The sequence below is a fragment of the Chionomys nivalis genome, chromosome 1 (genome assembly GCF_950005125.1).
Source record: "Chionomys nivalis chromosome 1, mChiNiv1.1, whole genome shotgun sequence".
NCBI lineage: Eukaryota > Metazoa > Chordata > Mammalia > Rodentia > Cricetidae > Chionomys > Chionomys nivalis.
Genome location: NC_080086.1, coordinates 78,500,720 through 78,526,692, shown reverse-complemented (window position 1 = coordinate 78,526,692; position 25,973 = coordinate 78,500,720). Strand labels below are relative to the sequence as shown.

General features: G+C 44.8%; 1 pseudogene; it reads left to right on the top strand.

The window, feature by feature from the left end:
- The first annotated feature begins 24,721 nt into the window (after positions 1 to 24,721).
- Positions 24,722 to 25,148, top strand: LOC130874444 (40S ribosomal protein S15-like; annotated as a pseudogene).
- Positions 25,149 to 25,973: the final 825 nt, after the last annotated feature.

The window sequence follows — 25,973 nt, the reverse complement described above, 5'->3', positions numbered from 1 at the left end:
TAACCAATGACCTTCCTCCATCAAACATCCTTTGTCTGACTACAGTTTACAATAGCTTACTATATATTTTACAAAGAGCTAGAAGAGGATTTTTTTACATCTATTTATGAGTGGTGTGTGTGCACACATGCCATAATGCATGTGTGGAGGTCAAAGGTCAGTTTGTAGAAGTCAGCTCTCTCCTTCTACCATGTGGGTTTCAGGAATAGAGTTCAGGTCATGAAGCCTGACAGCCAGCATCTTTCTTGCTGAACTGTTTCTTCAGAAGATAGAAATCTGAACAGAGAAATAAAGAGACGAAATGCTAATTTTCTTGATTTGACTATGACATTCTTATGCATTGTACTGTTACACTTTGCCTCATAAATATGAACAGTTATTATGTGTTAACTAAAAAGGAAAAATCTCAACCTCCTTAGTGATACATGCTTGTGACCACACAGTTTGGCGGTTAAGGCAAAAGGATCACTAAACCAACCAAGAAAAGAAGAACACACCAAGATTTTTCTTTAACATTCTATTAGTAAATATCAGTCAGTTTGAACCAAAATATTAAAAACATTTTTGCTTTACCTTCCTGACTTTGTGGTCAAGTTTAGAAATAAAATATTGTCAGGCCACCTATTTAATGTGTTTATCACTATGAGATCCAGCTCTTTTGGGACTCAGCACTCATGAGCATTTTAGGAAGAAGACTTCAAGTGCCTGCCTTTTAGCGGCAGCATCAACTTTTGTTGGTTTGTTTCTTTGAGACAGGGTCTCACTGAGTAACCCTGGCTGGCCTGGAAGTCGATAGGTAGAGCAGGCTGGTCTTAAACTCAGAGCTCTGCTTGCCTCCGCCTCCCAAGTACTGGGATTAAAGGTACGTGACACCACTCCTGCTCACATAGCAACATCTAAACAAAAACCCAGCACATTATTTTAAGTTGTTACTGAAATTGTGAAACTCAGAAAGCACAAACACAGAGCAAACAGAATGATGTTTTTTGTTTTTGTTTTTTGTTTTTTTTTTTTTTAAAGTACATGTGCTTCCTGGTGAAATATCCGTGGGGAGAAGTAAGAACTGGCATTTTGCCAAGCAGGGTCTCACAGGATGGCAATCCCAGCATTTAGCAGGTGGAAGCAGAAGGGTCACGAGTTCAGGACCAGCCTCGGTTTCATAGCACGTTCCAAGCCAGCTTGGGCTACAAGATCCCCTGTCTCAAACAAACAAACAAACAAACTAGTCTCTTTTATCCAATGCTAATTCTTGAACCTAGGGTCTTGTACATGCTGAAAAAAAAACTTTATTACTGAGCCAGGCCCCCAGCAAGAACTGGCTTTAAAAATTTTTAGCACACATTTATTTATTCATTGTGTGTGTGTGTGTGTGTGTGCATGTGTGTGCATGGTGGGCACAGAGGTCAGGGCCAACTGTGGGAGTTTGTACTCTCTCTCCACCATATGAGTCTTTAGGGACTAAACCCAGGTCTTCATGCTTGGTGACAGGTGCCTTTACATGCTGAGCTCATCTTCAAAGTGGAGATAAAAATGCCATTAAGTATTAAGGCTATAGTGCCTATAAGACATGACCCGGGTCCCCTGACTCATTAATTGACAGTATCTGTCAGGATCGTGTCGAGAAACAGAAGGTCCATTCTGGTCTGATCATTTCAGCAGAATTCAACGTGAGAATGTCAACGTAAGGTCAGGGTGCATTAACTGTAGGGCTAGTTTTGAGGCTCTGTGAGGTCTACATGGGAGATGGGGAGGCTTTTAAAGATACTGGAACCTAGAAAGCTGAAGACACCATCCAGGTCAGAGAATGGAGAGGAACTGAGTCCAATTCCTCTTGCCCTTTCCCCACTGGCTCTGGAGAGATCCTCTTTGGCTCTTTGAATGTCAAATATTAAGAGGTTATGTTGAAGTCCATGTATGGGTCAGCCTCCGGGGCACAAAACAAGGGACAGAAGTAAAAAGTGGCTTGGAGATGAAGTCAACAAGAAGAAGTAATATGTACAGAGGTATATCCTTGCTAAACCTTCAACTTCTTAAAGGCAAAATAATAATAAACAGAAATAAAATTATTATATGAAGCAATGGTTATATGCATTAAATATAATAATTTGTCAGCCATTCCACAATAATGACTTCAGTTATTAAAAAGCAAAACCACTCTTGACAACCTCAGACTTCTGATCCCTGCTTGCTATGGGCTTTCTTTCCACCACACTATGACTTAGACATAGTCCAAGCGTAGAATTCTAGAGGAAGTTCCCTGAGATATTACCCATGGACCCACAGTATCCCTCAGCATTACATTTTAAGTTAGTTTCCTTAAAAAGGGTAGTGTTCGTATTAGTTTCTACAAATAGTAGGCAAGCAATCCCCTGGGAACTGCAATCAGAATGAGTCCTGGCAGCTGGATGGTGGACTGGGACAAGATGGTGGGGTCAGGAGGTTAAAAAAGCTTTCTCTGCAGGCATTGCTGATTCACAGCCATCACCTTTGTCAAAGGTGCCCTGCAGTCTTTAAGGCAGCTACACTGGGCACTAGCCACTGGCTGTCAGAGCTTTGGGAAGAAAAGCCAGTCTTACTACCTACTGCACCTGCCAGCTGAAGAACCCCCAGGAGAGCTGCCTCGCACCATTGGCTCTGAAGATGGTGCAATTGACACTTGGCTGCACTGCCTTTCTCCCAAACGCCCCTGGCATGAGACTCTGGGTTTTATGGTGGTATGAGACTCTGGGTTTTATGAGAGGAAACATCTTCGGGGCAGAACCTTCTACCTTGGGTGAGGTTTTTATTTACCTTTCTCCCCAGTTCTCTGGGGGCAAAAGTCATAAAAGAGTTTCATGGCAGTGACCTCTTCCAGACCCTGGAGCTTAGAGAGTAGGGTAATGAGAACGGCAGGAACCCAGTGTTCTCAGAAAGCACACATCCAGACGTCACGGAGAAAGAATTCTCAGTTCCTGTCCTGGCAGAATCGATTCCAGAGAAATGAAGTGATGGTCACATGCAGCTCTCAGGGTGCTGGGTGCTCCTGTTCCCAAAAGAAATGTCACTGGAGTCTACAAACAGTAGCCCAAGGAAACAAGAAAAGAAAAGGAGAAAAAAGAGAAAAGAAAAGAAAAAAGACTGACTTTTCTTATGTGTATGAATGTCTTGCCTGGATGTATGTGTGTATGTATACCGCATGTGGGCCTGATGCTCGCAGAGGTCAAAGGAGGGCTTTGGATTCCCTGGAACTGGCGCTACCGATGGTTGTGAGCCACCATGTGGGTGCTGGAAATCAAACCCAGGTCTTCTGCAAGAGCAGCAGCCATTGCTTTAAACTGCCAACCCGTCTCTCTAGTCCTGTGGCTGCACTTGAAATTTTTTTTTTTTTTTTTTTTTTTTTTTTTTTTTTTTTTACCCTGGCAATGCTGAAGCATGCATGGCTGCCCGTATATGGCGGTTCTGTTGAACTTGTCCATATTGGGTTTCATGGTCTAAGTTGATGAGGACAAGTGACCAGGTCCTAAGTGGCTGCACTTAGGAGACTAATAAAACTAAAGTCTTTCTCCCACATCTCAACCAAATACTACCCTATGCATGGTGTATGCCTTCCCACTGCAGGTGAGGATGTTCCCCCCACTACTCTATTCATAAGCTATTTCTCTGGCACTATTAAAACTGATTATAATTATAAAGAATTGTAAAGCTAAACCAATGATTTCTCATAAAATTGCTTCAGACAAGATGTTCCTGCTTCAGGACTTTTGCATTTGCTGATTTGTTTGTTATTTATTTTAGAGATATTTTAATTACATTTTGTGTGCCTGTGTGTGCATGAGTGTGTGTGTGTATATATACAACTTACATGAGTCAGTTCTCTCCTTCTGCCATGTGGGTCCTGGGGATTGAACTCGGGTCATCAAGCTTGGCAGCAGGTACCTTTACCTTTACCTGTACCATTCCACTGGTCTTTGTTTGTTTATTTACTTATTTAATGTATGTATGTGGATGCCTGATATGTGCACCATGTATGTGCAGGAACCTAGAGAATTCTAGGCATGGGATCTCTTGGAAGTGGAGCTAGAGGCAGTTGTGAGCTGTCTTGTGGGTGCTGGGAGCCAACCCTTTGCCAGAGTAGTGAGCGCTTTTCAACCACTGAGCCACCTTTTCAATTCCCTTATTTGTGCCTTTTAAATGTTTTTAGATATATTTATTATTTTTATTTTATGTGTATGAGTGTTTTGACTGCGTGCATATCTAAGCACCATGCATATGCCTGGTGTCTAAAGAGGCCATAACAGAGTATCAAATCCCCTGAAACTGGAGTTACAGATGTTTGTGATAGGAGTTTGAGGAATTGAATCAGGGCCCTCTGGAAGAGCAATTGGTGCTCTTAACTGCCGACCATCTCTCCAATTTCTCCCACCCCGTGTTTTTGCTTTTTTCATTCAAGGTTTCATGTGTACCCACTTGGCCTTGAATTCCATGCACTCGGCTTTGCTGTTGTTTCTGTTTAGTTCTGGGGATTGAATACAGGGCCTGAGCATGCTAGGTGAGTGGTCCACCTTCTCTCTTTACTTATGGCTTAGTTTTCTGGTTGGTTTTCAGGCCAGCTTCTAATTCTCTATGTAGCTGATCTTGCCTTAGCCCTTGGAGTACTGGGACTTCAGGAGTGAGCCACTCCTACTGACTTGTTTTTATTATAGTAAAATATACATGACATAAAATTTCCTATTGTCACTTTCCTCTTTCCTCTCGGGGTGGTTGTTACTGTTTTCCAGTACTGGTCATCAAACCCACAGCCTCCTGCATGCGAGGCAGGCATACCCCACTAAGCTGCCTTCCCGCAGCCTCCTGCATGCTAGGCAGGCATACCCCACTAAGCTGCCTTCCTGGCTCCGTTACATTAAGTGCATGCACAGGCTAGCTAACACAGCCACTACCAGTATCATCTCCAGAGCTTTTCCGTCTTCTCAGCTGAAACTGTGCCTTTTAAGCACTAAGCATGTTTAAAACCACCCCTCCCGGCCCCTCCAGTCCTCATACTACTTCCTGCTTCCGTGGTTTCCTTTTCTGGCTCTGGGAATTAAAGCTTAGGTTCTCAGCCATGATAAGCAAGTTCTCTACCACTGAGCCATGCCCTCAGTTTCTTTAAAAACAAACAAACTTCTTTTTATTTTGAGCCAGGTCTCCCAAGCTCAAGGGCTAGTTTTGAGCTTATGGTGTAACTCAGACAGGCCTTGAACTGTCATCCCCTAATAGCTGGATTGTATGCTGGTCTGTGCTGCCAGACTCAGCCTGTCTCTATTATCTGGACTCTACTGGGTACCCCGTGCAGCATTTGTGTTCTAGATATGGTTTATTTCACTCAGCATAAGGGCTTCAAGAGCTAATACACACTGTAGCATATGTGAGAATTCATTCCTTTTCAAAGCTCCATAGTATTTATTCATATGTTTAGTCCACCTGACAGAGGACATCTGAGTTGATTCTACCTGTTGGCTATTGTAAATGATACCACCATGAGTACCTGTGTTCAATTCTTTCTCTTCAAGCTCCTGCTTTCAAATCTTCTGTGCTCTGCCCTACAAGTAGAATCACTGGATCGAGCCAGGTATTCTGATGCATGCCTGCTATTCTAGTACTTGAGAGATGAGGCAGGGGAATCTGGAGTTCAAGGTCATCCTTACCCACATAGTGAGTTTGAGACCTACCTGGCCTACCCTGAGACCCTGACTCAAAAACCAAACAGGAGAAGCAGTAGTGAACTAATGGTCACTTCGAGGAGGGAGAGACATTTTCTTCAGTGTTGTAACCACTGGTAAGTTGTCCGCACTTCTGTAAATAACCCTACTGTAACTCAGTGGGACACACGCTCGTGCGTACATGCACAACACACATATACACACATATAAACACACACCTATACACACATATACACATGCATACATACACACATACACACATGCACAAGAATACATAAAAATAAAAGGGGAACTCTCTGGAAAGGAGGGGATGAGAGGGAGTGGGAGGAAAGCAAGGGAGAAGAATGAGGGTGAATACCATCCAAATACATTATATACTGTCGCATGCAGCCTGGATGCTGAGACTGGCGGGGAGGTGCCTGGATTGAGACACGGGGGCTTCTTTTCACGTGGAAGAGCAGCAACCTTTATTTTGCCCCAAGCTAAAGCCTTTTATACCTCTACTGCTTCTGTGGAAAACCACCGGCCAGAAAGAACACAAACATCCTTGTCAATTACAGACCACAAGGAAGTTCCGCTGTCGGTCAGGGGGAGTGAGGGCAGTTAGATCATAACAATATACATGTATGAAAGTGTCATCATGAGACCTATTATAATATGAACTTAATATATGCTAACATAAAAAACTGAAAGAAATGGCAATTTTTTAAATCCAGGATCTTGTACTGGTTAAGTTAGGTGTATCTACTGTTCCCAAACTCAAGTCCAATTACCTGTTGCATGACACGCCAGTCCAAGCTGGGAAACGAGGTGTTGAGGCCAGGTGGGTGGTTCTGTAGGGAGAGTCAGCTCAGTGAGAAGATGGAGGACCCTTGTCCATAGTCTGTCCTGACAGAAAGTTCAATTAGGAGTGGTTTATAAAAAGTGGTCCCGGCTGGGAGCTGGCTCAGCAGCCAAGAGCGCTTGTTGCTTTTGCAGAAGACCTGGTTTCAATTCCAAGCACCTACATGGTGTCTCACAACCATCTGTAACTTCAATTTCAGGGGATCTGACACCCTATTCTGGCCTCCTTGGGCACCAGGCACACACATGGTGCGTAGACATACATGCAGGCAAACACCCTCCCACACATAAATAAATTGTAAAGAATAAAGGCAAATGGTTGCTGGGTGTCCCAGACTCCTGGCGGGGAAGGCTGATTGCCGTGCCTACTCACGTGGGTGAACCTGAGCAGACATGTGCTGTCCTGTGACTGCTCACAAGATCCTTTTCCTTTCTGCAGACCCCAAGAACAAAGATCATTATTTCTTCGTGCTATCCTTGTCATCAGTAGTTTCCTCCCATGAGGTTTCTGAGTTCCTGACGTATTACATAATGCACTATCCAACTGGGGCAGCCTCCTCGAGGCCCTCCTGACTGCCAAACTCAGGTTACTGAAAGAAAACCTAAAATGCACAGTTTCACTACCACTGAGCCATGTTCTTTTCCTAAAACCATTCTACTTTTTATTTCCTTCTATGTGTATAAGCCTGCATGTCTATATGTATACTGTGTGTATACAGGTGTCTCTTAGAGGCCAGAAAAGAACACCAGATTTCCAGGACCTAGAGTTCCTGGGAACTGTAGACCACTGATGTGAATGCTGGGAACTGAACCTGAATCCTCTTTAAGAGCAACAAGTGTTTCTAACTTTTGAGTCATCTCTCTAGTCCTCTCAAATGGTAAGTCTAATGTTCAGTTTTTGGAGATTGCCATGTTGGGACTGCGTTGTTTTACCTCCTATCGACCCCTCAAACCTACTGTTGCTTATATATTAGTTTATTTAGTGACTTTTCCACCCGCACTTGGATGGCAGCTCCACAGCTGTGGGGATTCACTTCTGAATACTTAGACGTTTGCACATGGTAACCAGATTAGTAAGGCTTTGTTAAATGGATGAGCTGGCTCGGTGCTTCTGACCCCCGTTTTGCATCATCCTGAACCTTCAAGCCTAGCTTAATACCTGCATAGCTTTCCTTGGTCCCTATCGTGAGAACCATGTCTGGTTGTCTGTGAGCTGGAAAGCATCTCTGAGTACTAACTTCCTTAACACTGGAAGCTTTCAAATTGTGTGTGTGTGTGTGTGTGTGTGTGCATTTGTTAGCAGACTATGTGTGCAGGTCAAAGAACAACTTTGGGAAATCTGTTCTCTCCTTCTATCTCATTGAGGCAGGGGCTCTCATTTATTTTTTTAGATTTATTTTGTTTTAAATTATGTGTCTATCAGAGGTCAGAAGAGGCCTTCAAAGCCTGGAGCTAGAGTTATAGGAGGCTGTGAACTGTCTAACAAGGATGCTGGCAGCCAAACTGGGGCTCACCAGAAGAGGAGAATGTGTTCTTAACCACTGAGTTCTCTCTCTAGCCTCTCGCTATTGTTTCTGCTGCTGCCCTGCATACTCAAGGCTAGTTGTCCTTCTAAATTATGTAACTCTCCTGCCTCTACCTCCCATAGGAGTGATGGGATTAGATGTACACCAAATCTGCTTTTTAAAAAAAGGTTCCAGTGGGTGAAGTTAGGTCATCGGTCTTGTACTTTTACCCACTGAGCCATCTTTAGGTCGTCACTGGTCCTCTGCCACCGTTGTCTTTGCTGTCTCTCCAGCCCTGGAGATGTGTATAGGTTCAGTAGACACAGGAAAGCGATGGTCCCGATGTGTAGTGCTTAAGTGGTGGCTGCACTTGAGCAGCCCAGAGCTTTCCAGGACTAATCACATGGAGAATTCTCGCACATATGGTCTTGACAAGAGCCTGTTTCTTCTGTTCTAATGAGTATATTGGACCTGAGACCTGCTGGCTTTCTCTTAGGTAGTGCATATATGTTGTGGAAGCTTTGAGCACTCGCAGTGTGAGAGAGGTGAAATAAAGATAAAGAGGAGCTAAGGTCCAGTGTGTGGTGTACTCCTGTAATCCTGGCTTTGTGGGGTAAAGGTACATGGATCAAGGAGTTCAATGCCAGGCTTAGCAAATTCAAGGCTAGCCTAGACTATGTGAGATCCTGTTTCAAGAAACTAGAAAAGAAGTCTGGGAATATAACTCAGTACAGTGGTTGCTTAACATGGAGAAAACCTTGGGCTTAATCCCCAACGATAAATAAATCAGACCTGGGAGGATATATTTGCAGCCCCCAAATTCCAACACTCAGAAGGGAGGCCAGGAATTCAAAAGTTCAAGGTCACACTTTGTGGCTTCATAATGAATCTTGTTTAGCCTGAGCTTCAGGAGACTCTAGCAAATAACAAAAAACCAAAAGGCCCAGACAACAAGCAACCCATGGGACTGGGAGGTAAGTCAGTCAAGTGTCTGTTGTACTGTCATGCAAGCATGAAGGCCTGAATTTGGACATCCAGAACCCACATAAGCGCTGAGAATCTGTGACCCCAGTGCTGGGGGGCAGAGGGTAGACTCAGACAGGTCTTGAAAGCTCACTGGCTAGACAGCCCAGTCAAATCATCAAGTTCAGGTTCATTGAGGGACTTTATCTCAAAAAATAAGGAAAATAAGGAGGCACTTGAGGGATGGTTCAGCTATTAACAGCACTTTGCTGCTCTCCCAGGGGACATAGGTTCAGTTCCCAGCACCCATTGCTGGCTCATAACTGCCTGAAACTCCGGTTGCAGGGTACCCAAGGCCTCTGGCCCATGTGATTTACACAAATATAAAGACCCAATTTTTAAAAGATATTAAAATGAGGAGGAACAGATACGGTGGCACACACCTTTAATCCCAGCACTCAGGAGGCAGAGGCAGGCAGATTACTGTGAGTTCGAGGCCAGCCTCGTCTACAAAGAGAGTTTCAGGCCAGCCATGGCTATAGTGAAACCCTGTCTCAAAGGAGGAAGGGAGGATTGGGCTGGAGAGATGGCTTAATACTTGTTGCTCTTGCGGAGGACCTGGGTTTGGTTCCCAGCACCCATATGGTGGCTCACAACCATCTGTAACTCTAGTTCCAGGGGATCTGATGTCCTGTTCTGAACCATACAGGCACTAGGCACACATGCAATGCACAGACGTACATGCAGACGACACACCCCCACATATAAAATTAAATTAAGGATAAAAATAAGGAAAGATTTAGAAAAGTACCCAGTGTCAGCCTCTAACTGCACATATGTGTATATATATACTACATGCACAGGTGCACACACTCATAAGAACATGCACACACACACACACACACACGCGCACACACACACGACAGGTTAAGGAATGGGAAAGACTCATGACAAAACAGTCCTTGCCTGGTAGATGCTTATAGCTTGTCTCCCTCGTCCAGACTACTGCCTACTCTGTAGCTTCAGAGTATAAAACACTGGGAAGCCAAAAAGCAGGGACTCCCTGTTCCTATTGCTGAGGATGGGGAATTCTTACAGCCCACACAGCTCTGCTCGGTTATTGGCCTTTCCTGTCTCTTCCCCCAGGGAATTCACATTTGTAATGGGGAGGGGCTTTGGGTTCTTTTCCCCATTGATCAACTCTTTGTATATAAATATGGCTTCAGTGGAGTCTCTAAAAGATTATCAGTCCCAAAGCTCCACTGAAGAGGTCTTGCCTAGCATGAACAAGTCAAGGGTCAGCAGGACCAAGGCCAGGTGTGGGGCAGGGGGTGAGAGATGGAGGCAGGATTTGGAGTTGCATTCCAGAAGAACAAGAGACACTTCTGGGATGCCCGAGGGGACTGTGGTGAAATCAGTCAGTTCTGTCCACTGGCAGAGCAGGGATATAACAGGCACGTTTTTAAATGAGAAGGATCCATCTGCCTCCATAGATAGAGCTGGGGTCAGATGACTACTGAAGAGCAGGAGTCAAGGAAAGCCTGTGGGTCAGCCTGACAAGCACGTGACAAGCTTGTGACCCAAGGGAGGCGCTTGTCCTCACGTTTCACGCTCTGCTCCTACCCAGCCTGCTGCCCAGAAGGTCCAGGCGAACACAAATCTGGTTTTACAAAATGTCTGCACCAAGTTAGCACCCCTCTAGTCCTGCTGCACCCCCAGGGCCACTGTAACACATGGGTTTACTTTCTCAGTGTAACCGTGGTCATTTAGGGACAAGTCAGGCCAGGAGAGCATGTGAGTCTCCAAAGCTAGCAGTCCCAAGCTTTACTGAGGCCTGTAGGGATCGGCACAAGGGGATGACTTGAGATCCCAATTACTCATGCTGGCAGTGCTTCCTGCCTCCCTTCCCTTCGCTTCTTGCCTTCTTCTTGGGCCTCTCTGCAGCAGCAAGTGGATATGGCCTGGACTCATCAATTATTACTGCTGGAAAGCAGCTTACGCTGCAGCTCATGTGCCTGCTTTATTGGACAGATGGACGAGCCAGGGACAGAAGGGAACAAGATTAACCCAAACCACATGGCTGCCTAGCGTCAGCATAGGGAAAGCCCTATCAGCTCACAGATCTGCCACATTCATTCATGGAATTGACAGATACCGCAGACAGCATGCTGTTTCCTGTATTATAACTGGGCCAGTGATACAGTGAGAATAAACAGGCAAAGCTACTTAGGTTTGGGGAGACCAACTGTAGATAAGAGAAGTACGGCAGGACAAAGGAGAGGTGGGAGGGGGCTGGCCCGCCTTGCAGAGAACACAGCTAAGAAAGACCTCAGGGGAGAAATGACTTAAATGCCAGGGGAAGAAGAAACTAGGAGAAGAGGCACGGGGCCATCTGGGTGGAGAACTGCACAAAGGCCACGAGGCAGGATTAAGTCTGGTTTGTTCTAGAGCCATGACAGACTAAGCACAAGGAAATAAACCGGTGAGCAACTTGCTATGGAGACTGAAAGAGTCCATGGCAAGGCCATTAATGTTTGCTCGGGTGTCTGATTCATGCATCTGCTTTTTCTTCTGGCTCTCAGGCACACAGTGACTGAGCAAAGGGCAGGGTGGGGTAGCCACCAGGAGTCCAGAAAATGTGGGCAGTAGTGTGGACAGCCTAGGTTACCTGGACCCCAAATACCTGCCCCAGATGTTGCCCGAGAAGACAGGACACATGGTGGCCTCTCATCTCAAGCTAAAAAGAAAAGGCCTGCGTGCCAAGCTAATACCAAACTAATTGAGTGTAGAGTCTGCAAATCTGAAGACAAACAAGCAAAAGTCTTGCATATACCTGCTCTACCAATGGGCACACAACACAGATTTCACCAACACTGGGGCGATGGTTTAGTGGGTAAATATCCTGCCTTGCAAGAGCAAGGACCTGAGATTGATCTCCAGAAAATGCATAAAAAGGCTGGTCACAATATCACATGCATGTAACCCCAGTTCTGGGAGGTAGAAACAGGAGGATCCCTGGGGTTCTCTGACCAGCAAGTCTAGCCTACTGGTCTAGTCTTAAAGAAGGTAAAAGGCATTCCTGAGATTGATACCCAAGGATGCCCTCTGGTATACACACACACACACACACACACACACACACACACACACAAACACACACTAAAAAACCCAAAAGGAGCAAGTTCCCAGTTAAAACTAGTGAAAAGAGTTGCATCGGAGGCCAGCACTGCCCAGACCTTGCCTAAGTGAAAAGTAGGCAGAGATATTTTTGTAGAAGTGTTTGGCAAGCAATGATGGCAGTTTTATTATGTCAGCTCCTAATTTTTAATGTCCTGTGCACCCTGCCAGCCTTCCATGCCCATTCAAGTGAAGGCCTCTGCAGACTGGAGTGCCAGGGGCAAGTGTGGATGCCAACCAGGCCTTGAGTGGGCAGCTGAGGCAGTGGGTTGATTAACACTATAGTTTTGGAGCAAGATTCTACCTGCCAGGGTTCCTGTCTTCCAGAAGAAAGGATGATATGTCCTAGGGCAAAGCTGGGTGGGTGAGCCTCTTTCAGTGGGCATTGTGCCCTCTACCAGTGACCCTCTACTCTGTGCATGCTCTGGGCAGGTCTAGGGAAAGCAGGGAGGCAGGACTGCGGTTCATCAACGTTCAGGGGAGCTGGACTTGGACTCTGGCTCTGATTGTGTCTTTCTGTGCTCCTCTGCCTTCTCTACGCCAGTACAGTTGGGAGTCAAGGCCAACGCCATCCCACAGTTATTTATTGCCTTAGTTCACACTTGCTTGTGGGAGGCAGCCCGGGGCATTAGTTGGAAGAGTCCCAGAACAGACTGAGACAGCCTCATCTTAATCCTGGTTACAGAATCAACAAACAAACAAATAAGACACAGGACTGCTGGACTATTATGTAGAGTCTGCACTGTCTAAGTCCTAAACTCTAACTCTGTCTGAGAAATCTGCCTCCTACTTTTCCCCAGGTTATGGCCACCATTATCATCAGCTATAGACAATACTGCACCTATTCTAAGGATGAACCATGGGTACAGGGAGAGCTAACGCTGGCAAAGGACCTTGTATTGCGTTAACCCCACACCAATATTTTATAGTCACTGTCTCACTTAGTGTCAACCATGACTTGGTAAGATGGCTATTGTCTCCACTTTACATCAAGATAAAAATATTTATTATTAAAATGCTCACTAAGGTTTAGGGGTAAGAGTGCTTGCTTAGCATGCACAAGGTTTGATTTCTAGCCCTGAGAACAGCAATAGCAACCACAAGTCAATCAACTTAACCAGACATAGTTGGCCTGTTCTAGTGGTCACAGCAGTTGGGATATGGAGGAAGGAGGATTGCTGAGAGTTCAAAGCCAATTTGGGTTCCATACTGAATTCTAGGCCAGGCTGGGCTCTAGAATGAGACCCTGCTTCAGGCAAAAACAGTAACAGGTAATATGGGTCAGTGGTATAGTGCTGGCCTACCATGTGTGAGGCCATGAGTTCAATCCCCACTGTTGCAAAAGAAACAGAACAAAACAAGAACAAAAATCCCTGCGCATGCTGGTGCACACTTGTACTCCAGCACTGAGGAACTGGGGTAGGAGGACTGATCTAATTCAAGCCCAGCCTTGGCAGGACAGTGAGTCCAAGGCCAACTGGGGCTACATATCTAGACTCTGTATCCAAAAGTTCAAATAAATAAATGAAGGGCCCTGCCAGGCATGCCTTTAATTCCAGCACTTGAGAGGCAGAGACAGGCAAGTCTGTGAGTTTAAGACTAACCTGGTCTACATAGTGAGTTCTAGGGCAGCCAGGGTCATGGAGAGAGACCTGGTGTGAAAAGCAAGCAAACAAATAATATAGAAAGGAAGGGGGAGAGAGAGACACAGAAAGAGTCCTAGGTTCCTAGTATGTAGCACACACTAACATATTTAATCTTCAACATAGCCCCATAACATGACCATTACTATTTGTTCCCGTTTTTGGAAGGAAACTGAAGCAGGCCGAGTTATTTCCGTAGGTCACACCGCTGGTGCTGGCTTGTGGGCACGGCCCTCAGTTGCTGCTGTGTTGAGCCTGGTGCTCCTGCCTGCTAAGCACACACTCTTTTGCTGAGCTTCACCTGCAGGCCCTGGCTGCCTTTTCTCTCAGATCAGTTCTCTGCTTTGTGTTTGGTAAAGCCCGAGTGTAGGAAAGCTCTTTCCTAGTAAGACTGAAAACATAAACCAACAAATGATAAAGTCCACAGGTTTCCAACCATACAACAATTGGAAATGCTTGGCATGGAAAAGACACAAGGAATTCTGGCTTAGCCAGCTTTGTTTGGGATCTCAGGGTTCTCTGAGCATGAAGAAGGAAACTGGCATTCAATTTCTTAGATGTTCATCCTCTCTCTCTCTCTCTCTCTCTCTCTCTCACACACACACACACACACACACACACACACACACACACACACACACACAGGGTTTCTCTGTGTAACAGCCCTAGCTGTCCTGGAACTCACTCTGTAGACCAGACTGGCCTCAAACTCAGAGAGATCCACCTACCTCTCCCTCCCAAGTGCTGGGATTAAGGGAGTTTGCCATCACTGCCCAGCTCATCTTGTTTCTTGAGTGGGAGCAATTGCATATCTGGCCCTTCTTCACCCACCTCAAGGCACAGAGTCATTTCCCAACAGTGGTGAGAATCCCACCTACTCCCTCATGTGTGGTTTTCCATGAGACCAAGGCTGAAAAGGGAACTGAATTGGAGCGAATTTAGAAAGGGAAGCGGATGGGGGCAGCAGTTCTATTTGGCCAGCTTCCCTGACTCATGGATGCTTGGGGGAGCATGAAGACTGTACTAAGAGAAGTAGCTAGTGACTGAGAAGGCAGCACCAGCCTCCAGGATGTGCCTAAGGAGACGTGGCCAGAGCAGCAGGCTAGCCAAGCACAGCACTAGCCTCCTTTTATCTGTATACATTCTATCAATTAATTTTGTGTGCCTGTGTGGCTGTGTGGACGTGCACATGCCGCCCTGTGGGTGTGCATGGAGGTCAAAGGACAACTTGTAAAAGCTGCTCCTGTCCCTCCACCCATGTGAATCATAGGGATCAAACTCAGGTCAGCATCCTTGGCAGCAGAAGTCTTTACAGAGGAGCCATGTGCTCAGGTAAGGTATAGAAGTGTGGCACTTTCCTCTTAAAGAAAACCCAACACTGGCTTTCTTTATTTCCCCTGCTGGTATATACTGGGCCTTTGAACTATTCCAATAATTTTGTTCTAGTTTGAATATCATTTACCTGTTGAATGGAGCTGTGGGCTGTGTTCATGCCGCCCCAGCTCCTGGTCGCATGGCTATCTTATGCCCCAAAATAAAGACACACAAACTCTATTCTTTTAAACACTGCTTGGCCCATTTCTGTTCATGTATGTAGCACCTCAGGTGCGCTTACCGGGAAGATTCTAGCCTACGTCCATCCTGGGTTGGAGTTTCATCGCGTCTGCTCTGGAGAGGAGAGCATGGCGTCTGCTCCAGAGAGCAGAGCTGTCGAGTCTGAGCTCACTTCCTCTTCCTCCCAGCATTCTATCCTGTTTACTCCACCCACCTAAGGGGTAGCCTATCAAATGGGCCAAGGCAGTTTGTTTATTGACAAATGACCTTCCTCCATCATTTCCCTTTTTTCTGTTTAAACAAAAAAAAAGGAAGGCTTTAACTTTAACATAGCAAAATTACATATAACAAAACAGTTATCAAGTAAAAATTACAATATTTACATCTATTTTATCTTTTTCATAACTAAGGAAAACTATAACTATAACTATCTATCTATTATTCAACTCCATCAAAGACTCCAGATGCAGGGCAGCTCCTCTCAGAGACAGACGCCAGAAGAATACAATATTACCTAAGCAAACAAAAAGTAAGCAATTTTCAAAACTCTAGAAATGACAGAGACATCTCGCTGCCTGGACAGTCACCCAAAGTTTCTCTGTACCGTTGGGGCATCCATCTTCGGCCTACAGGCCCATAGTATCTAGAGACTTTTCCATAAAGCAGGAAATTTCAAAGGCAGTTCAGTCACTATCATAAATCAGGAACCCTGAAAGATCATCTCACCTTTAGGCAAGTTCAGCAGTCCTCTCTCTGCGGGTTCTTTGTGTCCAGTTTATGCAACAGTCCAGGCAAGAGCAGTTTCTTGCCCAAATGGCTATCAAACTCCATAAGGAGCCTCTTTGATGCCCATCTTCCTCTTGAAGTAGATTGGTGCTGCCAGGAGCAGACGTGTCTCATTGTCATGAAAAACCCTAAGTTATCAAAACACTTAAAATGCCATATTTTATAATCTTTGAAAGATATGAAGAATGTCTATCTAAAATATATCCATGCACATCTAGAAAATCTAACTAACATGACTACAAACTTGACTATTATTAATAATTATCCATTAGCAACCTATATACATTACATTTTTAAATGAACTACACAATCACAATACCTTAATCAAGATCAGAAATACATATACATATAACAAAATTGACCTTAAATCTAAATCACTAAAGCAAAATCCATATCAATGCAAATTATTCACACCTATATCATAACCCCCTTTAAATGTAAAAGAACATTTATAAACAATATTTGGGAATATGGGCGCAGTTATTTCTCTCCAAACTGCTTCCTGCTGAATGGGGGCGCTGTTAATCAGGTCTTTCATGGTATAACCTGTGTGCTAGGTTCCTCTCAGTCGGCAGTTGAGCAAAGTAATTTTTTGAAGGTGTTCAAGCAACCCTTCAGGAGGGCGTGGTCTATCATGCCATATTGAAATAGAAGCAATCCAAAGAGTCTCATCCTCTGTGAAAACAAAAGAAGAAACTCTTTTCCAAAGTATTATATCTTTAGATCCAAATTCTGAAGTCAAGGTATTTTGAAAATATCTATCTTGGATTAGTTCAGCAGCATTTATAAACAAATATCTTTTAGCATCTGTTGCTCCTTCCTCAGCATTGAAACAATTCAAAGAGAGCATAATAGCATACAGTATCAAGATTCTCTGTGTATTTTCCATCTTTGTGCAGCTTTATTTTAACTCTATTTTGTTTACTTTTACTTTTGTTTTATATTCTCTGTATATATTTGTCCTGGAATAACTCTGTAGACCAGACTGTCCTTGAACTCTCAGAGATCCTTCTGTCTCTGCCTTCCAGGCATTGGGATTAAAGGTGTGTGCTACCACACCTTGAAGTCACAGAGGTAAATTTCTCTCTGCCTCCCAAGTGTTGGGATTAAAGGTGTGTACTACCACACCCAACTACTCTCTTTCTTCCTTATTTTACTTTTAAGAACTTTAATTTTCAGCCTGTATATATTTTTAAACACACAGTAAATCATTTAAAGTTTTCTTTGTCTTTGAATCTCTCTTTACTGTATATCTCTTTTTTTTCTGACCACATGAGTCTTTAATTTACCAAGCAATATCAGTAGGATGAAAGCCGTGGCTTTGACAGCTGGATCCAGCCATTCCTTAGCTTTCCAGCCTCATGGTGGAGATACCAGCTGTAGCCATGTTTGTCACCACAACTCTGTGGCGTTTCAAGGTCTTTGCCAACAAGCAAACTGCAGCATTACGTCCACAGACAACAATCAAGTCCTCTCTCTGTAGTCAGCCCTCCTGCCTCAAACAGTCAGAGTTTGCCCTGGCAGGATGGACCAGAATGCCAGCATTTTAAAACAGCACAACTTTTTTTTTTTTTTTTTTTTTTTTTTTGCTACGGCCGAAAACAAACAAGCATTCAGTCAGCTTTTATCAATACCATTTAAGTGTTTCGTGGCAGGACCTCTTAATGAGCTGCAGGGTTTTGCAGCTAAAGCTGAGTCAGGAAGCCTCTCTTAGATGAGAGCGCTTGCTTGCCACTAGCAAGCAGAGCAGACCCGAGAAATTGTTGCTACCAAGAAAACATGCTTTACTCTATTCTTTCCCAAGCTTTCTCAGGCTTTCTGTAGATTTAGTGCCCCACGTTGGGCGCCATTTTGTTGAATGGAGCTGTGGGCTGTGTTCATGCCGCCCCAGCTCCTGGTCGCATGGCTATCTTATGCCCCAAAATAAAGACACACAAACTCTATTCTTTTAAACACTGCTTGGCCCATTTCTGTTCATGTATGTAGCACCTCAGGTGCGCTTACCGGGAAGATTCTAGCCTACGTCCATCCTGGGTTGGAGTTTCATCGCGTCTGCTCTGGAGAGGAGAGCATGGCGTCTGCTCCAGAGAGCAGAGCTGTCGAGTCTGAGCTCACTTCCTCTTCCTCCCAGCATTCTATCCTGTTTACTCCACCCACCTAAGGGGTAGCCTATCAAATGGGCCAAGGCAGTTTGTTTATTGACAAATGACCTTCCTCCATCATTTACCAAGTTATCTTAATTTATATTATTTAAATAATTCCAATAAAGCAGGCATGGTGGTGCACCCATTGTAACGGAAGCTCTTAGGAGGTAGACATAGAAGGGTCGGGAGTTCAAGGTCATCTTTGGCTACATATTGAGTTCAAGACCAGCCTTTGAAACATGAAACCCTGGCTCTCTCCATATATGCAAATTCTGTATGGTTCAATCTTATACGTTTCTGCATATTTTTCCTGGTACAGTTGAAAGCACAGTGAGGACTCCATCCTTAGGCATTGTCTTTTAAAAAACCAGCAAAGGACTGGGTCATAGCTCAACCTAGCATACGTGAAGTCCTGGGACTGGAGCATAGCTCAGCCTAGCATGTGTGAAGTCCTGGGACTGGGACATAGCTCAGCCTAGTATGCTTGAAGTCCTGGGACTGGAGCATAGCTCAGCCTAGCATGCTGAAGTCCTAGGTTCAGATGCTAGCACCATGTGAACTGGATGTGGTGGTGCACATCTGTAATCCCAGCACTTGGAAGGCAGAGTTTGAATTATCCTTGAGTATATAGTGAATTTAGACCAGTTTGGATTATGAGGCGAGATCCTATCTCCATGTAAGTGACTGAGAGAGAGAAAGCAAAGGCCAAAGGTAGATAATAACCAATGTGTTATGTGAACCATGAATCTTGGTTTAAAAATTAGTCTGCATGGGGCGGGGAAATGGCTGTTAGTAAAATGCCTGCAAAAATATGCACACACAAATACACAACACGCAAAAGAAAGAAAACGAAGGTGAAAGGAAAACGTACTTACTTGGTAGAGTGCTTGCCGAGCACGCACCAAGTGCTGTGTTTAGTCTCTGGCAGTGTGTGCCTATGATCCCGGTGTTCGGGAGGCACAGGCAGTAGGATCAGAAGTTTAAGGTCATTTTCAGCTACAAAGTGAGCTCAAGGCGAGAACTGAATAAATAAAACCTTGCCTCAAGAAAAAAATAATCAGGATACGTTCCTTCATAAATAGACACCATACTACATCTAAGAAAATTAACTTAACACAATTAAGAAAATTCCATCATGAAGCTTTACAAATTTATAAAATGCAAATTTCTCTATGTACTAGAAAATGTTCTGTTGCTGTTTTTTTTTTTTTAATTCTTCTGCCTGTGCAAAAAGTAGTAGATAATTGACTTGAAGAGGGAGAAAGGCCAAACACCATGACTCAGCAACAGTCTACCAAGAGACTGTTTCATGGGAATGCCATGGCTCTAGACATGATGCAATCATCAGAATTTATGCCTATGTAGTTACTAGAACTAGAGAATTCACATCACTTTCCCCCTGCTTCCTTCCTTCTCCCTCCACCCCTTCCTTCTCCCTCCATCCCTCTCTCTTTCTTTTTTGGTCTCACTGTGTAGCCCAGGCTTGCCTCAAGCTCACCAACCTCCTGATTCTGCCCTCCAAGTGCTGGAATTCTAGGCAAATGTCTGGTTGGGAATTCAAGGTTCTGAGATCTCTGCATCCAGACATCTACCAGCGCTACAGTGAGAAGAGGGAGCATGGAGGTGAGCTAGTTTCTCAGTGTTCCTCTTATTCATGCTGAATGTGGAAAGAAGCAGTGTGTGTGTGTGTGTGTGTGTGTGTGTGTGTGTGTGTGTATACCTATGAAGCTCAGAAAAGAGCACCAGATCCCCTGAAGCTGGAGTTACAGACAGTTGGGAGTGGCCTGATATGGGTGCTGGGAACCCTACTTAGATCTCCAGAAGAGCAACAAGTGCTCTTAACCCCTGAGCAACTCTCCAGTCCTTCAAATTGCTTTACTGAGATGGGGTGTCATGAAGTCTGGGCTGGCCTTGAGTTCCCTGTATACTGGGAGATGACATTAAACTCTTGATTCTCCTGCCTCGACCTCCAAGTGCTGAGGTTATAGGCAATCACTATCACACCTATTGTGTAATACTTCCCTCTGAAATTAAAATCTTCCATCTTCGGTAAACCCAATTCAATTCATGGTTCACCGTGTTACTGTTTGGTCGGCCATCAGTTCTCCATCCAGCTCTCTTGGCCAATTATTTGAAGCAAGTTTGGAAAGAATGAGGGTGGCTACCAATATGGCTCAGTGGTTAGGAGCATTTGTTGCTCTTACAGAGGACCTGGGTTCAGTTCTTGGCACCCACCTGGTGGCTCACAACCATCTGTAACTCCAGTTCTAGGGAATCTGATGTCTTCTTCTGACCTCTAAGAACACTAGGCACGCATGTGGTGCATAGACATACATGCAGGCAAAACACCCACACACATAAAATGAAATAAGTAAATCTGAAAGGAAGGAAGGAGAAAGAAAGGAAGAGAGAGAGGTAGGGAGAGAGAAAAGAGAGATAGAGATAAAGAAGGATGGGGGAGGGAAGAAGGGAGGGAGGGAGGAGGGAGGGAGGGAGGGAGGGAGGGAGGGAGGGAGGAAGGAAGGAAGGAAGGAAGGAAGGAAGGAAGGAAGGAAGGAAGGAAGAACAGTGTGCCAAGGCAGCCTATACAAACTGGAGCCCACTACCAGCAGCTCTCCTTTGAGAAGCAAAACCTGTGAACAATCTAATGATCTCTAGGTTGAGAAAAGCATTCCTTACAGACAAGACGCCAAGGGAGTCGTAGCTGGGACAATCCTGAGAATACTTCCTCCAAAGCTAGGAGTGAGTTTCTTATGTACTTTCTCACTGAAACCTAGCAAGTTACGTGCTGCTGTGCCTGCCGCTTGCCTCTGAATCCTGTTTCATTGTCTTAAAACACTTCAAAATCAAGTAATATCTTTTCAAAGGTGGCCATTGCTTCTCAACAGCTCACCGCTTAGTAGCTAGGAATTTACCATGTGATCCTAGACTTTGTGGGTGCCAGTAAGAAGATGAATCCAACTGATGTTTGGATTAACTGGTAACTGATAGTTGGTAAGCTAACTGTTAACATCTCTAAGCCTTTGCGTGCAGTATTCACTCAGCAAATACATTTTAGATAGTGTCCTAGGCGTGTGGAGCATGGGGTAAACAAAACAGATATGCTCCATACTCGGCAAGTGGTTCATGAGCAACATGGCTCAGCAGTTAAGAGTGAATGCTGCTCTTTAAAAGGATGTGAGTTCAGTTCCCAGCACCCAGGTGAAGCAATTTACAACTGCCTGTAATGCCAGCATCCTGGGAGCTGACATCCTCTTCTGGCCTCCCTGGGCATTCTCATGCACCTGACACACACACACACACACACACACACACACACACACACACACACACACACACTACATATATATACTATGTATGTATGTATGTATGTATGTATGTATGTATGTATATATATATATATGAAATGACTCAAGATCCATGTAATGTGTACTCTCTACTACCTGTGTAATTAAGTAACTCATCACAATTGCAATAAAAACTCTTACCTCAGCAGATATGAAGATTAAATGAGTCAATGTGCAGTCAGGAAATTAAAACTGGTATTATAATACTGCATTAAAGTTAAATGGACCAGACATGGTGGTACCTGTCTGTAATCATAGCACATAGGAGACTGAAGCTGGAGGTCATGAGTTCAGAGCCAGCCTGGACTACAAAATGAGCTTAAGCCCAGCGTTGGATACATAGGAAGTCCTTAGTGAGCAGGACACTTTTGATTCACATGCATGGAGACTTGAGTTCAGTCCTTGGAACTCACAGTGGGAAGAGAGAACCCACTTCCTAAAGTCGTCCTCTGACCTCCACGCATGTGCTGTGCACACACACCAGCACTCCTTCACACACATCACACGTATGTGGATACATGTACACACATACAAAAGTCAAAAATATTTTAAGGGAGTCTCTGAAGATGGCTCAATGCATAAAGCACTTGCTCCACTCATCGGAAAGCTGGGTGTGCTAGCCAGTCTAGCAATTGGTGAGTCCCAGGGCCAATGAGAGACCTTAAGGTAGATGTTGACAAAGGAAGTTGACCTGTGTTGAATTCCGGTCATATACACATGAACCAGTACACACATGAACATGTACACATATCAAGCATACGCACTAATCAATCAAGCAAAATGGGCAATGATAGACTTGCTAATCTTCCTAAATGATGCTGGGATTGCAGGCATTTGCCACTATGCCTGGACTATGTTTTGAATATACTTAAAATATTCGAAGCAGGGCTTGGAGACACAGCTCAGCAGTTAAGAGCACTTGTTGCTCTTGCAGGGAACTCAGGTTTGATTCCCAGAACTCGCATGGTGGCTCCCAACTCCAGTTCTAGGTATCTGACACCTTCTTCTGACCTCTGCGAGCACCGCACATACAAGATACACATACATACATGCAGGCAAAACATGCAAACATGAAAAAAGAATATTTTTTTTTAAAAAAAAATGCTAGAAGCAAAAAGCGTTGTATCTCCTGGATCCCTTACTAGAAAAAGAAAGAAGTTTCCTTCCCTCACCCTAACACTACCTGGGGGACGTAGGCTTACTAACCTTAGGAGAGAGAAAAACTTATTGCTAATTGCTGTTAGGAAGTACATTAGCTCAGGGCTCAGTAGTAGAATGCTTGCCTGGCATGCACAAGACCCTTTCATGAAAGAAAGAAAAAAAGACAAGAGAAAAGGAGACAGGAGAGAGAAGGAACAATTGCTAATGTTAATTAGAACCGTCATGCCCAAACTGGACATCTGAGTGCTGGAAGGGTAGGAGACCCCAGCCGAGAGGTTTTGCCAAGTGTTTTCCTGTCTGTGCAAGCCCCAAGTAGAATGCAGAATGAAATGTGTTTTACCCATGTATGGACAGAACTAGAATATGTGCAGATGCTGTTGTGATTCACTCAGGAGAGATTCTAACATCGTCAAGGTTGTCCTGGAGTTTGTGGCCATCCCCCTTCCTCAGCCTCCCAACTACCAGTCTTTTTCTTTTCTTCATGTAGTTTCTTGTTCAGATGTTATCCTGTAGGACCTGGGCAGCATGGAGGTCCTGGTCAGCCTGAGCTACAGAGATCAGACCTTGTCAGAAAAAAGAAAAAGGAAGGAAGGAAGGAAGGAAGGAAGGAAGGAAGGAAGGAAGGAAGGAAGGAAGGAAGGAAGGAAGGAAGGAAGGAAGACCAAATGTAATCTTGGGGAGATAGGTTAGGTGGTAAAATATTTCCCATTCAGGGGCTAGAGAGATGGCTCAGAGGTTAAGAGCACTGGCTGCTCTTCAGGAGGTCCTGAGTTCAATTCCCAGCAACCACATGGTGGCTCACAACCATCTGTAATGAGATCTGGAGCCATCTTCTGGCCTGCAGTCATACATGGAGTCTGAACACTGTGTACATAATAAATAAATCTTTTAAAAAAAAAAGATATTTCCCATTCAAGCACAAGGACCAGCATTCACATAAAAAGCCCCGAATGTCAGTGAGCACCTGTAATCCAGTGTTGGGGTAGCAGGGTAGAGAGAATGTCAAAGGCTTGCTGATCCATCAGTAAATCTAGCTGAATTGGCCAGCTCCAGGCTCAAAGATCCTGTCTTAAAAATTAAGATGGAGACCAAAGGAGAGGCCATCTGACGTAGATACACACACACACACACACACACACACGTGTACGCACACGCACGCACACGCAGTTTGGAGATAGAATTCTTTTTCACGAAGTGTGCCTTGCTGAGTCTTACCCATGCACCAAACAAAACACGAGATGAAAACCTTATCTGCTTCCTCTGGTTTAAACCTCTAACAGCTTTTCATTGCCCTCAGGGCAAAGTACAAGTCACCAGGTACAGCAAGACTCTGCTGTCCTTTCTTGGCCTTCCCTTTATTCTTGTCTAACATAATCCTAAAACAGGAAGACTCTTCTAGGCCACAGATGAGAGACACTCAATAATACCCCACGACCAACAGAACTAAAGCCCCTGAATGGGGTAAAGTATCTACCCTTCCATTAGTTTCCTGGAGAGCTGAGGTTGACACTGGATGTAAGCTGACCTCCCCTCAGGCCTGTTCTTGACTAGGCCGAGATCCCATTTCCACCCTACCCCTTCCCTTTCCCTCTGGGATCCTCCAGGCTATGGCAGAGGTGAACTTGGGCCATAGAAGGTCTTCCTCCTGCCGCTATTGTGTGACACAGCTCCACACACTGCCTCACCGATGCCCCTCCAAACAGCACTGGTCAGCTTCTGAACGAAAGACATTTGCTTTTGAAGGGCGTCACAAATAGTCTCAGAATCACAAAGCTTCCTGATACTTCCCCTGGAATCATTGTTTTCAGTGCTGTGTCTCCAGTGTTTCTCTCAATGGGCAGGTGAGTGATTTCATGTGCAGAGATAGTCATAGAAAGATGGGACATGGACCACTTCCTTTCCCGAGTGGCCAACAAGATGGCCCAAGTGGAGAAGAAGGAGTAGACCTTCTGCAAGCCCACCTACTACGGTGTGGACCTGGACCACTTGCTGGACGTGGTCTATGAGCAGCTGATGCGGCTGTACAGCGCCCGACAGAGGTGTACAGAGGCCTGCTGCGGAAGCAGCACTCACTGCTCAAGCGCCTGAGAAAGGCCAAGAAGGAGGCACTGCCCATGGAGAAGCCTGTGGTGGTGAAGACCCACCTAAGGGACGTGATCATCCTGCCTGAGATGGTGGGAAGCACGGTAGATGTGTACAACGGCAAGACTTTCAACAAGGTGGAGATGAATAGCCACTACCTGGGCGAGTTCTCCATTACCTACAAGCCTTTGATGCACCGCCGCCTGGCATCGGTGCTGCCCATCCTCCTGCTTCATCCCCCTCAAGTAGCTGTAGCCAATAAAGACTCGAGAGAGAGAGAGAGAGAGAGAGAGAGAGAGAGAGAGAGAGAGAGAAGATGGGATATAAAGAAGCGAGAGCTTCTCTCTTCTCTCCCCACCTTTAAAGTCTCCCCAAAGAGAGAAAACTCCATCTTTTACAGTTGCTCTTTACATTGCAGTTGGTTTTGTTCTTTTGTGTGTTTAGGGGGAGGGGACATACTTGGGGGAGGGAACACTTCTGGGAGTCAGTTCTCTCTGCCGTGTGGTGACAAGTGCAGGACTGGTTGAGTCACCACACCGTCCTTATCTGATCTTTTAAAACAGTGGGGTAAGGGCCGGTGTGGTGGCCCATGTCTTTAACCCCAGCACTCGGGAGGCAGAGTCAGGCAGATGGCTAAGAGTTTGAAGCCAGCCTGGTCTGCATAGAGAGTTGCAGGCCAGCCAGAGCTACATAGTGAGACTGTCTCAGTAAATAAATAAATAAAATCTTTTTAAAGGGCATGTGTGTGAAAGGTATTTCTGAGCCAAGATGCCTGAGACTGACCTCTGACCTCTGGCCTCCATCCACACCACCACACATGTGCACCTGCACACACGTCTACACATAAATATGCAGTTTAAAAATCAAAAGTGAAACATGCACTATTACTCAGTTTTAAAGTAACTAAATTTAGTCGAAGTTTTAGGAGGTCCACCTCCTTGTACTTCCAGAATCAATTATTCTCTGAATTTAACAATTCTACCATTCTTTTTTTCCCCAGAATTTTACTTTTCCTGTGCTTTGCTTTGTTTTCTTTTTGTTTTGTTTTGTTTTTTTCTTGTTTTAGGGGCTTTGTTTTGTTTTGATA